The sequence below is a fragment of the Dendrobates tinctorius genome, unplaced genomic scaffold (genome assembly GCF_039654945.1).
Source record: "Dendrobates tinctorius isolate UK_male_01 unplaced genomic scaffold, ASM3965494v1 ptg000143l, whole genome shotgun sequence".
NCBI lineage: Eukaryota > Metazoa > Chordata > Amphibia > Anura > Dendrobatidae > Dendrobates > Dendrobates tinctorius.
In genome coordinates this window covers 2,087,084-2,103,999 of record NW_027361810.1, presented here as the reverse complement: position 1 = coordinate 2,103,999, position 16,916 = coordinate 2,087,084, and the positions used below count along the sequence as shown (strand labels likewise).

General features: G+C 44.2%; 1 long non-coding RNA gene across 1 annotated transcript in view; it reads right to left on the bottom strand.

Annotated features, from left to right (window-relative positions):
* Positions 1-15,042, bottom strand: part of LOC141049150 (uncharacterized) — a 66,207-nt gene extending 51,165 nt beyond the window's left edge. Inside the window, exon 1 of the long non-coding RNA XR_012220264.1 lies at positions 14,958-15,042. This is a non-coding gene — a long non-coding RNA (uncharacterized lncRNA). The remainder of the gene's footprint in view (positions 1-14,957) is intronic.
* Positions 15,043-16,916: the final 1,874 nt, after the last annotated feature.

Sequence of the window (16,916 nt, the reverse complement as noted above, 5' to 3'; positions counted from 1 at the left end):
TAGATATTTGTAGACAGCTATTAAGTCTCCTCTCAGTCTTCTCTTCTGCAAACTAAACATTCCCAAATCCTGCAACCTTTCCTCATAAGACAGGGTTTGCAGACCGGTCACCATTCTGGTCGCTCTTTTCTGAACTTGCTCCAGTTTGTTGATGTCTTTTTTAAAATGTGGTGCCCAAAACTGGACACAATATTCCAGATGAGGTCTGACCAAAGAGGAGTAGAGGGAAATAATGACTTCACGTGATCTAGACTGTATGCTTCTGTTAATACATCCTAGAATTGCATTTGCCTTTTTTGCTGCTGCATCACACTGTTGACTCATATTCAGATAGTGGTGGAGTGAGGTCAGTGGACATCGGTAACTGGACGTCAGTTTATAGCCCCATGTCATGCAGACGCCTCTGATGTTTGGGTAGACACTAGCACCTTACGCTCAGTATGTTACGTCTTATTGAATGATCGCTAAGCGCCATTCTTCTAATATGACGGGACCATGAGGGCTTCCTGGTTGAGTGCACGCGCTGCGGAATCTGCTGCGGATTGATCCGCGTGGATTTTCAAAATCCGCGGGTCAAAAGACCTGCAGTTTATCTGCGGATTATCCTGTGGTTTTACCATCTCCACCTCCACAATGGAGAAGATGGTAAACCGCAGCGGAATCCACAGAAAGAATGGACATGTCAATTCTTTCTGCGGTTTAGAAACCGCAGAAAATCCGCACGGAAAATTCTGCAGCATCTGCACTGCGGTTTCCATTTCCCATAAGGAATAATGGTACTGTACACTGCAGAAGAAACTGCTGCAGATCCGCATGGCCAAAACCGCTGTGGATCCGCAGCACAGTCCGCAGCGTGTGCACACACCCTAAATGGTCTGAGGGTGAGGACAAGGATTTCTAGGCATTGGATGCAATATGTTATTATGCAGCAAACGTCATGTGCATCAGCAACAAGAAAAATGGTGTCAGCAATCATCTGGAGGATGAACATCTCTGCTCCTTCAGGCTCCTGCATCGCATTGTGATACATTTTCACAAAATTATAAGGCTGTGCTCTCACTGAGCCTTCTGAAGCGTTCAAAAATGAGTTTTCTATACAGAAACCACTTCAGTAAATGCTCTTTTTTGGGGGATGTTCTGGGTAGTTTCTTTTTTTCCAGAAGTGATTTTGAGAAGTCTTGGAAGAGTTTATTTTCTTGCATGTACAGAAAGCAAAAAACAATATAGAATTCACACTGGCGCTCCACCAGAAACCGCTAGAGTAGCTGCAAGTGAGAACAGGTAGTGTGCAGGACCTGTTAGACAAAGTACGACCAATCAGATACTGAATAAAAATTCAGCAGCCACCAGCTCGGTGGAAACCTACTCCTCGGTGTCACACCGCGGCTCTTTGCCCGCTAGCAGAACGCAGTATTATCATCCAGCATCTACTTACAGGTAAGTGCCTAATCTATGGCTACCTATCAGTAGAGGTATTAGTACACAGTGTATCATCACATTACACCAACTTTTTGCACTGTTTCCAGGTCTTTTTGAGTTTAAGAGCAGTGAATTTTCATTCAGTATCTGATTGGATGTACAGAATGCACATATTTGCTTCTGCATTTTTTTTTTAAACACGTCTTAGGAAAAGTTTCATATCCATTCTGTCCAGCATTTTCCATGCACTTTTGCAGTTTTTACGACACTTTTTGATGCATAGTTTTTGTAGTGTAAATATATTGGGGGGGGGGAAACTCCATTGCTACATCTCATATTATCATTAAAAATGCTGAAAACTGAATTAAAAAAAAACAGCATAATATGTGTGATCTCCAAAACATTACCTCAAAAACCATGTGTCTGTTAGTAGCAACTTTTAGATGTGGATTTTTCAATCACCAAAATCTATGTAAAAAATTTGTATGAGAATAACCCAAATGCTCTCAGGTAAAAAAAAATCATATGAACAACAAGAATTTTCCATAAAAAGGACTTTAAAAAGTTTTCCAAGTGTTTTTGAAGATTTTGGAGCTGATCCTCCCCCAAAAAAAAACTCCTTTAAAAGTTTGGTGTGAGCATGGCCTAAAACTGTAACTCGCTGCTTATGCTGTTGAGACAGGGCAGGGTCACACATAGGTGCTACATGTTTCTACGTGTGACACAATGACACGCTTCAGACCCGATGTTCAGACATTTGTCATCATCCTGACCTGTCAACGGCACAAATCTTTCTACAAGATGGACTCTGTCTCTTGATTACAAGATTTGAGCCCACGACGCTTCAATGCAAGGATTCCGTTTTCCTGATCTGAGACGATGGTGGTGGCCATTACTCATAGCGACTTTTACGTTCATTTCCATGCGGCGGCCCCTCAAGTTTGGGCAGCTGATTTAGGATTCTGCAGAGCGGTTTATAGGATCAGAACTTCCTTTAAATTTGGGGAAAAAACAGAAAAGGAGCCCAGTGAAAAATGGAGCGAAGTAATGCGATATGGGGTCTTCCTGCACGGAAATGGGTTAAGACATGACCAAGTGGCAGAGCCCATTAGAAGTGGCGCTCCGTCACTATCCGGAATGTCTTGTCAGAACGTTCTCCTGGGAAGGTGATAACAGAGTCGTCTCCCATGAGTCTTCGCCTGCATCTACCATCTGCTGTGATTTATACAATAGGGGTCCTGATTAATCGCGGAGTCATCACCAAGTGAGAGCGCCTCGATTAATTTACCTGACCCCTGACCCCCTCCTGCCGCTGCTGTTACCTTGGAATGGAGGGGATTCATCATAAGCAACAATGTATCCATTGAGGGTAAACTGATTAAATTTGCTGATGACACAAAGCTAGGAGGGATAGCTAATACTAGAGAAGAGAGAGAGAGGATTCAAAAAGATATAAATAAACTGGAGCAGTGGGCAGCAACTAACAGAATGGTTTTTAACAGGGAAAAATGCAAAGTACTACATCTGGGCAATAAAAATGAAAAAAGCATATACAGAATGGGAGGAATAGGCCTAAGCAACAGCACATGTGAAAAAGACTTGGGTATACTAACAGATCACAGACTGAATATGAGTCAACAGTGTGATGCAGCAGCAAAAGGCAAATGCAATTCTAGGATGTATTAACAGAAGCATACAGTCTAGATCACGTGAAGTCATTATTTCCCTCTACTCCTCTTTGGTCAGACCTCATCTGGAATATTGTGTCCAGTTTTGGGCACCACATTTTAAAAAAAGGCATCAACAAACTGGAGCAAGTTCAGAAAAGAGCAACCAGAATGGTGACCGGTCTGCAAACCCTGTCTTATGAGGATAGGTTGCAGGATTTGGGATTGTTTAGTTTGCAAAAGAGAAGACTGAGAGGAGACTTAATAGCTGTCTACAAATATCTAAAGGGCTGTCACATTGTAGAAGGATTAACTTTTTTTTATAATAATCTTTATTTTTATATAGCGCTAACATATTCCGCAGCGCTTTACAGTTTGCACACATTTTCATCACTGTCCCCGATGGGGCTCACAATCTAAATTCCCTATCAGTATGTCTTTAGAATTATTCTCATTTGCACAAGGAAAGACTAGAAGCAATGGGATGAAACTGAATGGGAGGAGACACAGATTAGATATTAGAAAAAACTTTTTGACAGTTAGAGTGATCAATGAGTGGAACAAGCTGCCACGAGAAGTGGTGAGTTCTCCTTCAATGGAAGTCTTCAAACAGAGGCTGGACAGACATCTGACTGGGATGATTTAGCGAATCCTGCTTTGAGCAGATGGCCCAGGAGGTCCCTTCCAACTCTACGATTCTATGATTCTATGATCCAGCGAATGTTCAATAAATGCTGCAGTCTGCACCGTTAGATCAGACCCGAGCGCCGAATCTGATGCTCCTCTTAGTAGCAGAAGGATTTAAAATTCCTTGGTGCCCACAGATGAGGCAACAAAATGCCCCCTTCCCCATCCCTCTGTGATTTGTCATCTCTTCATAGGTGATGCCCGCCACCTCTGTGGTCAAGCATAGGTTGCTGCGGCCAGAGAAACCCGCAGATATGTCAGTATTTTACCAGCAGCACAGACAAAATGCGTGCTACACAAGTGCACTCCGATGACAAATGGATAACATCTGTGTGTCATCAGCGTGACCCGGCGCCTGGGAAGGCACCGTACAGTTCACTCTGATCCTAGGTGCCGACTGCTGAAGGCAACTCTCATCATTGTCTCCTACTTGTGCTGAGATCAGCACCACCAGGCGATAATGATGGGAGTTGTATTCAGCATCCTCTGTGTCCCTAATGTGTAAAATAAAGAATTAAAAAATGGTGTGGGTTCCCGCATCATTTTCATAACCAGCAAAGGGTTACTGGAGAATTTACAGAAGACCCCAGAAAAAAAATTACATAGGGTCCCCCTAAAAATTCAAACCAGCAAAGGCTAAACAGACAGCTGTGGGCTGATATTAATATCCTGGCAATGGGTCAGAGATATTGCCCCCCCCAGGCTACCACCATCAGCCCTCAGCCGCCCCAGAAAAGGCGCATCCATAAGATGCTCCAAATCTGATGCTTAGCCTCACTCTTCCCACTTGCTCTGTGGTGGTGGTAAGTGGGGTAATAGGTTTGTTTGGGGTTGCTGTCAGCTTTGCACTGGCTGCTGACATCAAACCCAGAGTAAGCTGTGAAATAAAGACACAGCAAGAATAAAATCCTTTATTTGAAATCAAACTCAACACCCTTTTTAACTCATTTATTTAAAAAATAAAGAACACTGTAATACTCATCTTTATGCCTAAAATCCATTGAAGCCCATGTCCCCCGTAAAAATACAAAAATAAGAAACAACCATATCCCTCACCTCTCAATATTACAGTATGATGTCCTCCATGCTGCTGCTTCTAGAAAGTTAGAAAACATATTAGACCAAAGACCTTATACGTAAAGGTCACAGTTCATACAGCAAACAAATGCAGACTCTGGATTGGGATCCAGATTCAAGAAGTGTAAGCGAGAATCATGATAAAAACAATTCTTTATTATTATTGATGGTAAAAAAAAAAAACATTACCTTAATTTATCAATAATAATTAATAAAGAAGTGGCTTTATCATGATTCTCACTTACACTTCTTGACCCTGGATCCCAATCCCCAGAGTCTGTATTTGTTTATATTTGTAGTAAGTATTTTAATTCCACCCAGATATAGATTCACATTTATACTACTCAATATTATAATATAACGTCCTCCATGCTGCTGCTTCTGGTAAGTGCTTTAACTCCTCCCAGAGCTGAATGCACAGATACACTGCTTTATACCGTTGTACAATGTCCCCCATGCTGCTTCTTCTTGCTACTAAGAGTATTATCTTACCCAGAGCTGCATGCCCAACAAGTACACTTTAGATAGCCAAGTGTCACAAGGTGAAGCTTATAAATGTGATATAACATGGGGTGTGATATAGAGGCACAAGCCATTTGTCGTCATTGTCATGATTAAGATTTTTTTTGCATTTCTGTGATCATTTCTTTAGACCGGGACTGTTCCCCAGATTGTAGCTGCATCATCAAAGTAGAAATAGAGCGGCGCTCCTACGGCAAAGTCCTGTAATTATGAGAGAATGCTCCACTGCTCCCATTGTTTGAAGTGGTAATGAGCTGCTTCAGGTGCTCAGCCCCATTGTCTTCTTCTAATAAAGGTTTGGTATTGTCCCCCCCCCAGTAACTCTGTAGTCTCCTGTGTCCTGGGGGTCCCAAATATTGGGGGCAGCATGAATATTTCACAACAGCCAAAGTAACTTGAACCCCCCCCGCAGCATTCATCTGATGGGAAAGAATCTACTGGAAGCATTAGATGATGAGACAGCTGCAATCGCTGTGTTAATGGGGTCAGGGGTGGACATACCATTGGTGCAACCTGTGCACAGGGGCCCGAGAGGTAAGGGGGCCACTAGCACCTCCAACTTTGGAATCCGGCTGCTACTTCTTCCTCATCTCTTATGTGTCGGTCATCAGCGCATCAGACTGGGCATAAAAGAAGAGCGTCACCAGAAAAGATGTCAGCAGACTTGGCGCTCCATTTGCCTCATTATACTCGAGTTTTGTAAAACTCTGCAAAACTCGAGTATAATGAGGCAAATGGAGCGCCAAGTCTGCTGACATCTTTTCTGGTGACGCTCTTCTTTTATGCCCAGTCTGATGCGCTGATGACCGACACATAAGAGATGAGGAAGAAGTAGCAGCCGGATTCCAAAGTTCCAGACGTTGGGCTCCTTTTGCCTCCTTATACTCGATGGCGCCGTCAGGGTTCTGTCTGAATTACGGTAAGTTTTTCAGGATTTGTGATCGAGGCAAGAATGAAGGCAGATAAGAAATGTGAAACCAAGCCTGGACGACATGTGTCCGGGACGTATAGATACTGGGGTACAGGATAATACAGAAACGCCTCTGTCTATAGATTTCATTATTTGCTTTTTCTCTAGATCTACATCGTCTTGAAAAAGTCTTCACACCCCGTGACTTTCTCCACATTACACCACAAACTTACATGTATTTTATTTAGATTTTCTATGACACAAACACAAAGTAACAAGTGTCTGTGACATGTAAAGAAATGATACGATGTTTACTAAATATGTTACAAGCATTATTCTGAACAATGTGAATGGCATTTCTATTCAGCCCCCCTGAGCCAGTATTTTGTAGGACCACCTTTCTCTGCAGTCTTTTGGTGTCTGTCTCTCCACCTTTCTCTGCAGTCTTTTGGTGTCTGTCTCTCCACCTTTCTCTGCAGTCTTTTGGGGTCTGTCTCTCCCACCTTTCTCTGTAGTCTTTTGGGGTCTCTCTCCACCTTTCTCTGCAGTCTTTAGGGGTCTGTCTCTCCCACCTTTCTCTGCAGTCTTTTGGGGTCTGTCTCTCCCACCTTTCTTTGCAGTCTTTTGGGGTCTGTCTCTCCACCTTTCTCTGCAGTCTTTAAGGGCCTGTCTCTCCACCTTTCTCTGCAGTCTTTTGGGGTCTGTCTCTCCACCTTTCTCTGCAGTCTTTTGGGGTCTGTCTCTTCCACCTTTCTCTGCAGTCTTTAAAGGCCTGTCTCTCCACCTTTCTCTGCAGTCTTTTAGGGTCTGTCTCTCCCACCTTTCTCTGCAGTCTTTTGGGGTCTGTCTCTCCACCTTTCTCTACAGTCTTTTGGGGTCTGTCTCTCCCACCTTTCTCTGCAGTCTTTTGGGGTCTGTCTCTCCACCTTTCTCTGCAGTCTTTTGGGGTCTGTCTCTCCACCTTTCTCTGCAGTCTTTTGGGGTCTGTCTCTCCACCTTTCTCTGCAGTCTTTTGGGGTCTGTCTCTTCCACCTTTCTCTGCAGTCTTTTGGAGTCTGTCTCTCCACCTCTCTCTGCTGCAGTCTTTTGGAGTCTGTCTCTCCACCTCTCTCTGCTGCAGTCTTTTGGAGTCTGTCTCTCCACCTCTCTCTGCTGCAGTCTTTTGGAGTCTGTCTCTCCACCTCTCTGCTGCAGTCTTTTGGAGTCTGTCTCTCCACCTCTCTCTGCTGCAGTCTTTTGGAGTCTGCCTCTCCACCTCTCTCTGCTGCAGTCTTTTGGAGTCTGTCTCTCCACCTCTCTCTGCTGCAGTCTTTTGGAGTCTGTCTCTCCACCTCTCTCTGCTGCAGTCTTTTGGAGTCTGTCTCTCCACCTCTCTCTGCTGCAGTCTTTTGGAGTCTGTCTCTCCACCTCTCTCTGCTGCAGTCTTTTGGAGTCTGTCTCTCCACCTCTCTCTGCTGCAGTCTTTTGGAGTCTGTCTCTCCACCTCTCTCTGCTGCAGTCTTTTGGAGTCTGTCTCTCCACCTCTCTCTGCTGCAGTCTTTTGGAGTCTGTCTCTCCACCTCTCTCTGCTGCAGTCTATCTCTCCCACCTTTCTCTGCAGTCTTTGGGGTCTGTCACTCCTACCTTTCTCTGCAGTTATTTGGGGTCTGTCTCTCCCACCTTTCTCTGCAATCTTTTGGGGTCTGTCTCTCCAGCTTTGCACATCCAGAGGTGACATTTTACCCCTTCTTCTTTGCCCCCTCGCTTTCGCTCAGTGAGATTGGATGGAGATGTCTTTGATCAGCAATTTTTCAGTCTTGTCACAGAATCTCTGGGATTTGGGTCTGGATGGTGACTGTGTCACACCAGGAATATGCTGTGATCTAACCCCCCCATTGTAGCTCTGTCAGGATGTTGTCCTGCTGGACAGTGAACCTACACCTCAATCTCGTCTTTTGCAGGCTCAAACATTTTTTCCTCCAGGATTGCCCTGTATTTCGCTCCATCCATCTTCCCATCATCACTGACCATCTTTTCTGCCCCTTCTGAAGAAAAGCCTCCCTCCAGCAGGATGCTGCCACCACCATGCATGACGGTGGGGTTGCTGTTTTCAGGGTGATGTGCAGTGTTAGTTTTCCTCCCACATAGCGTTTTGCATTTAGCCCTAAAAGTTCTCCTTTGGTCTCATCTGACCAGAGCTTTTTCTTCCACATGCTCATTGTGTCCTCTACATGGGACTTCTAATGGCTTTCATAAATGTCTGTCTTCTTGCTACTCTTCCATAAAGGTTGGGTTTGTGGAGTATACAGCTAATAGCTATCCTGTGGACAGATTCTCCCCCCTGAGCTGTGTATCTCTGCAGCTCCTCCAGTGACCATGGGCCTCTCGGCTGCTTCTCTGATTAGTGCTCTCCTTGCTTGGGATGTCAGGTTAGGTGGACGGCCATGTCTTGGTACATTGCAGTTGTGCCATACTCCTTCCATGTTTGAATGATGATAGCACAGTGCTCGGTGAGATGTTCAGAGCTTGGGCTATTTTTTTATAACCTAACCCTGCTTTTCTTTTCTCCACAACTTTATCCCTGACCTGTCTGGTGGGCTCCTTGGTTTTCATGATACTGTTTGATCCGAATGTTCACAGACAAACCTTTGAGGCCTTCACCAAACAGCTGTAGTTATACTGAGAAGAAATCACACCCAGGTGGTCACAATGTACTAATTATGTGACTTCTGGGGGGAGTCACTCAGGATGTTATTTAGGGGCATCAGACTACAAGGGGCTGAATAAAAATGCACCTCACAATTTTCACATTTATATCTTTAAAATAATAAGAGAACCTTGTATCATTTCCTTTTTGTGTCACATAAAATGCCAATAAAATACATTTAAGATTGTGGCTGTAACATTAAAAATATGGAAAAGTTCACGGGGTATGAAGACTTTGAAAGGGGTGAGATGTTAATCGCTCAGTCCTGGAGTGATTGTGGGGGGGTCCTGCAGCTGCTTTCGTGGGGGTTTCATGTTGATCCCACATATAAATGAGTGCAATCAGCAGGGAATCAGCTCGGGCTGGTGATTGTGCTGGAAATAGCTGCAGACTGAACCAGAGAGAAGAGGCAGGTGCATCTCCTACAGCTGATCACATCATCATCCCCTGCCAGTGCCACCCGGAGGAAGCTTCCTGCCCGGGACCCAGCAGGAGGACGAGGCGCCAGGCACTGACGAACCTCATTGCACCTCCCAACACGCCAAGTGTCAATCAGATCATAGAAGAGGTGATGTATACAAGAAGAATAAAGACAAAGGGTTAATGGCAAAGATTCACCCTCCAGAACTAAGAACCATGTTAGTAATGGAATCTCTTATGTGGCAAATGGGAGGGGCAAGCACAGGCTACCAAAACCCAGAACACTGCAACCTCTGTACCCCTATAGTGACACCTATAGACTGATAGATTCAGTAGAGACTCAGGGTTAATGGCAGGCAGGGCCCCAGTCCTGTGATGTCTTGTGTCTCATTATCCTGCAGAGACATCATTAATCACCATGAAACTTAAGACAAAAGATTCGTTCCTTGTGGAATTCTTCACGGAACATTGAAGAAATGGGTGTCAGTTCAAAGCAAAAGCAGAATGTGGAGTACAGGTTGTAAGCTCAGGGCGGCAGGGATCTCAGCACCTCCTGAAAACCCGCTGTCAGCAACACCATGAAATCAGCAGAGGCTTGTATGTACAGGAGATGCACAGACATAATAGCGGTGTCTGTAAGGAGTACACCTGGACCAAAGAGAGGACCCAGACCGAAAAAGCACCCAACGGCCATCACATGACCATATATCATATATGACTCCATTCAACGTCACATATAGAAGCCATCTCCGTATACAGCTGACCCTGAGTTACACCCTGTACTATACTCCAGAGCTGCACTCACTATTCTGCTGGTGCAGTCACTGTGTACATACATTACATTACTGATCCTGAGTTACATCCTGTATTATACCCCAGAGCTGCACTCACTATTCTGCTGGTGCAGTCACTGTGTACATACATTACATTACTGATCCTGAGTTACATCCTGTATTATACCCCAGAGCTGCACTCACTATTCTGCTGGTGCAGTCACTGTGTACATACATTACATTACTGATCCTGAGTTACATCCTGTATTATACCCCAGAGCTGCACTCACTATTCTGCTGGTGCAGTCACTGTGTACATACATTACATTACTGATCCTGAGTTACATCCTGTATTATACCCCAGAGCTGCACTCACTATTCTGCTGGTGCAGTCACTGTGTACATACATTACATTACTGATCCTGAGTTACATCCTGTATTATACCCCAGAGCTGCACTCACTATTCTGCTGGTGCAGTCACTGTGTACATACATTACATTACTGATCCTGAGTTACATCCTGTATTTTACCCCAGAGCTGCACTCACTATTCTGCTGGTGCAGTCACTGTGTACATACATTACATTACTGATCCTGAGTTACACCCTGTATTATACCCCAGAGCTGCACTCACTATTCTGCTGGTGCAGTCACTGTGTACATACATTACATTACTGATCCTGAGTTACATCCAGTATTATGCTCCAGAGCTGCACTCACTATTCTGCTGGTGCAGTCACTGTGTACATACATTACATTACTGATCCTGAGTTACATCCAGTATTATGCTCCAGAGCTGCACTCACTATTCTGCTGGTGCAGTCACTGTGTACATACATTACATTACTGATCCTGAGTTACCTCCTGTATTATACCCCAGAGCTGCACTCACTATTATGCTTGTGCAGTCACTGTGTACATACATTACATTACTGATCCTGAGTTACAGCCTGTATTATACTCCAGAGCTGCACTCACTATTCTGCTGGTGCAGTCACTGTGTACACACATTACATTACTGATCCTGAGTTACAGCCTGTGTTATACTCCAGAGCTGCACTCACTATTCTGCTGGTGCAGTCACTGTGTACATACATTACATTACTGATCCTGAGTTACATCCAGTATTATGCTCCAGAGCTGCACTCACTATTCTGCTGGTGCAGTCACTGTGTACATACATTACATTACTGATCCTGAGTTACATCCTGTATTATACCCCAGAGCTGCACTCACTATTCTGCTGGTGCAGTCACTGTGTACATACATTACATTACTGATCCTGAGTTACATCCTGCATTATACTCCAGAGCTGCACTCACTATTCTGCTGGTCCAGTCACTGTGTACATACATTACATTACTGATCCTGAGTTACATCCTGTATTATACCCCAGAGCTGCACTCACTATTCTGCTGGTGCAGTCACTGTGTACATACATTACTGATCCTGAGTTACATCCTGTATTATACCCCAGAGCTGCACTCACTATACTGCTGGTGCAGTCACTGTGTACATACATTACATTACTGATCCTGAGTTACATCCTGCATTATATTCCAGAGCTGCACTCACTATTCTGCTGGTCCAGTCACTGTGTACATACATTACATTACTGATCCTGAGTTACATCCTGCATTATACTGCAGAGCTGCACTCACTATTCTGCTGGTGCAGTCACTGTGTACATACATTACATTACTGATCCTGAGTTACATCCTGCATTATACTCCAGAGCTGCACTCACTATTCTGCTGGTGCAGTCGCTGTGTACAGACATTACATTACTGATCCTGAGTTACATCCTGTATTACACCCCAGAGCTGCACTCACTATACTGCTGGTGCAGTCACTGTGTACATACATTACATTACTGATCCTGAGTTACATCCTGTATTATACTCCAGAGCTGCACTCACTATTCTGCTGGTGCAGTCACTGTGTACATACATTACTGATCCTGAGTTACATCCTGTATTATACCCCAGAGCTGCACTCACTATACTGCTGGTGCAGTCACTGTGTACATACATTACTGATCCTGAGTTACATCCTGTATTATACTCCAGAGCTGCACTCACTATTCTGCTGGTGCAGTCACTGTGTACATACATTACATTACTGATCCTGAGTTACATCCTGTATTATACTCCAGAGCTGCACTCACTATTCTGCTGGTGCAGTCACTGTGTACATACATTACATTACTGATCCTGAGTTACATCCTGTATTATACTCCAGAGCTGCACTCACTATTCTGCTGGTGCAGTCACTGTGTACATACATTACATTACTGATCCTGAGTTACATCCTGTATTATACTCCAGAGCTGCACTCACTATTCTGCTGGTGCAGTCACTGTGTACATACATTACATTACTGATCCTGAGTTACATCCTGTATTATACTCCAGAGCTGCACTCACTATTCTGCTGGTGCAGTCACTGTGTACATACATTACATTACTGATCCTGAGTTACATCCTGTATTATACTCCAGAGCTGCACTCACTATTCTGCTGGTGCAGTCACTGTGTACATACATTACATTACTGATCCTGAGTTACATCCTGTATTATACCCCAGAGCTGCACTCACTATACTGCTGGTGCAGTCACTGTGTACATACATTACATTACTGATCCTGAGTTACATCCTGCATTATATTCCAGAGCTGCACTCACTATTCTGCTGGTCCAGTCACTGTGTACATACATTACATTACTGATCCTGAGTTACATCCTGCATTATACTGCAGAGCTGCACTCACTATTCTGCTGGTGCAGTCACTGTGTACATACATTACATTACTGATCCTGAGTTACATCCTGCATTATACTCCAGAGCTGCACTCACTATTCTGCTGGTGCAGTCGCTGTGTACAGACATTACATTACTGATCCTGAGTTACATCCTGTATTACACCCCAGAGCTGCACTCACTATACTGCTGGTGCAGTCACTGTGTACATACATTACATTACTGATCCTGAGTTACATCCTGTATTATACTCCAGAGCTGCACTCACTATTCTGCTGGTGCAGTCACTGTGTACATACATTACTGATCCTGAGTTACATCCTGTATTATACCCCAGAGCTGCACTCACTATACTGCTGGTGCAGTCACTGTGTACATACATTACTGATCCTGAGTTACATCCTGTATTATACTCCAGAGCTGCACTCACTATTCTGCTGGTGCAGTCACTGTGTACATACATTACATTACTGATCCTGAGTTACATCCTGTATTATACTCCAGAGCTGCACTCACTATTCTGCTGGTGCAGTCACTGTGTACATACATTACATTACTGATCCTGAGTTACATCCTGTATTATACTCCAGAGCTGCACTCACTATTCTGCTGGTGCAGTCACTGTGTACATACATTACATTACTGATCCTGAGTTACATCCTGTATTATACTCCAGAGCTGCACTCACTATTCTGCTGGTGCAGTCACTGTGTACATACATTACATTACTGATCCTGAGTTACATCCTGTATTATACTCCAGAGCTGCACTCACTATTCTGCTGGTGCAGTCACTGTGTACATACATTACATTACTGATCCTGAGTTACATCCTGCATTATACTCCAGAGCTGCACTCACTATTCTGCTGGTGCAGTCACTGTGTACATACATTACATTACTGATCCTGAGTTACATCCTGCATTATACTCCAGAGCTGCACTCACTATTCTGCTGGTGCAGTCACTGTGTACATACATTACATTACTGATCCTGAGTTACATCCTGCATTATACTCCAGAGCTGCACTCACTATTCTGCTGGTGCAGTCACTGTGTACATACATTACATTACTGATCCTGAGTTACATCCTGTATTATCCTCCAGAGCTGCACTCACTATTCTGCTGGTGCAGTCACTGTGTACATACATTACATTACTGATCCTGAGTTACATCCTGTATTATACTCCAGAGCTGCACTCACTATTCTGCTGGTGCAGTCACTGTGTACATACATTACATTACTGATCCTGAGTTACATCCTGTATTATACTCCAGAGCTGCACTCACTATTCTGCTGGTGCAGTCACTGTGTACATACATTACATTACTGATCCTGAGTTACATCCTGTATTATACTCCAGAGCTGCACTCACTATTCTGCTGGTGCAGTCACTGTGTACATACATTACATTACTGATCCTGAGTTACATCCTGTATTATACTCCAGAGCTGCACTCACTATTCTGCTGGTGCAGTCACTGTGTACATACATTACATTACTGATCCTGAGTTACATCCTGTATTATACTCCAGAGCTGCACTCACTATTCTGCTGGTGCAGTCACTGTGTACATACATTACATTACTGATCCTGAGTTACATCCTGCATTATACTCCAGAGCTGCACTCACTATTCTATACTCCAGATCTCATATTCTGTGTTGAGCACTACTAGATATGGTCCTTTCTGAACCTGGGATTAAAAAAAAACCTCACACCACAAGATATGGCCTTCCCAAAACCCTGTCCGATGACAAATGGACCTGGGATTGGGAGGTTTATCTGATAATTGGATTATAGTTGATCATGTTTTATTAAGCTGAAGATCCTGAACTCTCACATTCTCCGGGTACTGATGGAAACTCTGCAGCTTTTTTACTAGATATATGTTGATTACAATTGTATTTTATACTCCAAACTCAAACAGAGCTGCACTCACATTTCTGCAGCCCATGTGATGGTCCTACATGATAATGGTGGGACACTAGAGAGATGCTCGGCAGCTGAGGCGCCTTGTACCTGTTCACCACTCACCTGTACATCTGACTGTTGTGTGTGGACACAATGTCTCCCAGTGGAGGCGCAGGTTATGGCTGAAGCCTTTGAGGAGCTGCTGTCTTTAGTCACTGACTGTCTTTTGTGCTCTCCAATGCTGCCATCTAGCGGTCAGCGGCTGTGATCACACACAGCTTTGTGTACCCAGGCTCCCCCTGATTTGTGCCCTCCAGGCATCACTCATTTCTGTGTGAGTAATTACTGGTCAGGATGGGAATTGCTGTTTGCTCTCACAAATAATAAGGCCATGTGCACACGCTGCGGATTGGGGTGCGGTTTTACCTGCGGTTTTGCCCTGCGGATTGTTCTGCGGTTTTACCTGCGGATTGCTCTGCGGTTTTGCCCTGCGGTTTTACCTGCGGATTGCTCTGCGGATTGTTCTGCGGTTTTACCTGCGGATTGCTCTGCGGTTTTGCCCTGCGGTTTTTCATCTCCTCAATGGAGGAGATGGCAAACCACAGGGGAATCCGCAGAAAGAATTGACATGTCAATTCTTTCTGCGGTTTCAAAACCGCACGGAAAAATCTGCACCGTCTGCACTGCGGTTTTGTATTCCCATAGGATATTATGGTACTGTACACCGCAGCAGAATCCGCAGCGTGTGCACACAGCCTAAGTCTCTTTCTCGGAGCCAAAGGAAATTGTGGTTCAGATTTGTAATGATTTGACCAAGTAAACGCTTTCCTGCTCTTCTCTTCTGTAAATCCCCATCTTCCCGTGTAACCCTCATCTTCCCGTGTAACCCTCACTCACGGCCCTGATGCCGCCAACCTCGCATGGGCAAATCCTATAATTCATGTATGAAAAAAAAAGTTGATTTATTTATACAGTTCAGGTTTTCTTATATTTAATAGAATAATTGAAACTAAATAACTGATCTATGTAAGGTGCAGAAGTGTTCACACCCCTCCAAAATATCCTATTTGTTACATTCCTTTGTAACAAAAATTGATTCAAAATTCTCTCCTAGTTATAAGAGGCCAAGGTTCTACCTCCTGGTAGAGGCCATTGAGGCTTTACTTTCAACATTAGAAATAGTTTCCTAAACACAGGAAAGTAACAGCGCCATGGTATCGAGTCCACTACGCAAAACCTGCATCCGAAACGTAAGGCCACGTTCAGTATTCTACATCAGTATTTGTAGCCAAAACCAGGAGAGGAACAATCAGAGGAAAAGTCTAATAGAGACTCGTCACCACTTCTGGATTATCACCCGCTCTGGGTTTGGGTTTACAAAAAAAAATACTGTGGCTGAATACTGTTCGTGTGAATGTGACCTTAATAGGACAAATGAATGGACCACAGCATTCTGGAGCCAATTACATCTTTCCTTCATTTATACATTTTAGTAAATATATGATGTAATCCGAGCTGTAGTCTCACTGAGGTCACTGGTCTCCAAATCCTCCGCTCCATAGAGTCAGAAGGCTGCATAAGAAAATGCTTCCCATAGTCGTGGCCACTAGGGGGAGCTCTCTTAACCCTGGGTCAGGCACATCTCTGGCACAAAGTTAGAAAACCGTCTGCAATGTCTAACTATCTCAATTTCTGAACTTTAGAACTAATCAGTGACCTTCATAGAAATGTATTAAGAGAGAGTACAGAAAATCTTATAATGTGGCTCTGTATACAGGGAGCGCCCCCTAGTGGTGGCTGCAGACAGGATCTTATCATGTATCTCTGTATACAGGGAGCTCCCCCTAGTGGTGACTGCAGACAGGATCTTATCATGTATCTCTGTATACAGGGAGCTCCCCCTAGTGGTGACTGCAGACAGGATCTTATCATGTATCTCTGTATACAGGGAGCTCCCCCTAGTGGTGGCTGCAGACAGGATCTTATCATGTATCTCTGTATACAGGGAGCTCCCCCTAGTGGTGGCTGCAGACAGGATCTTATCATGTATCTCTGTATACAGGGAGCTCCCTCTAGTGGTGA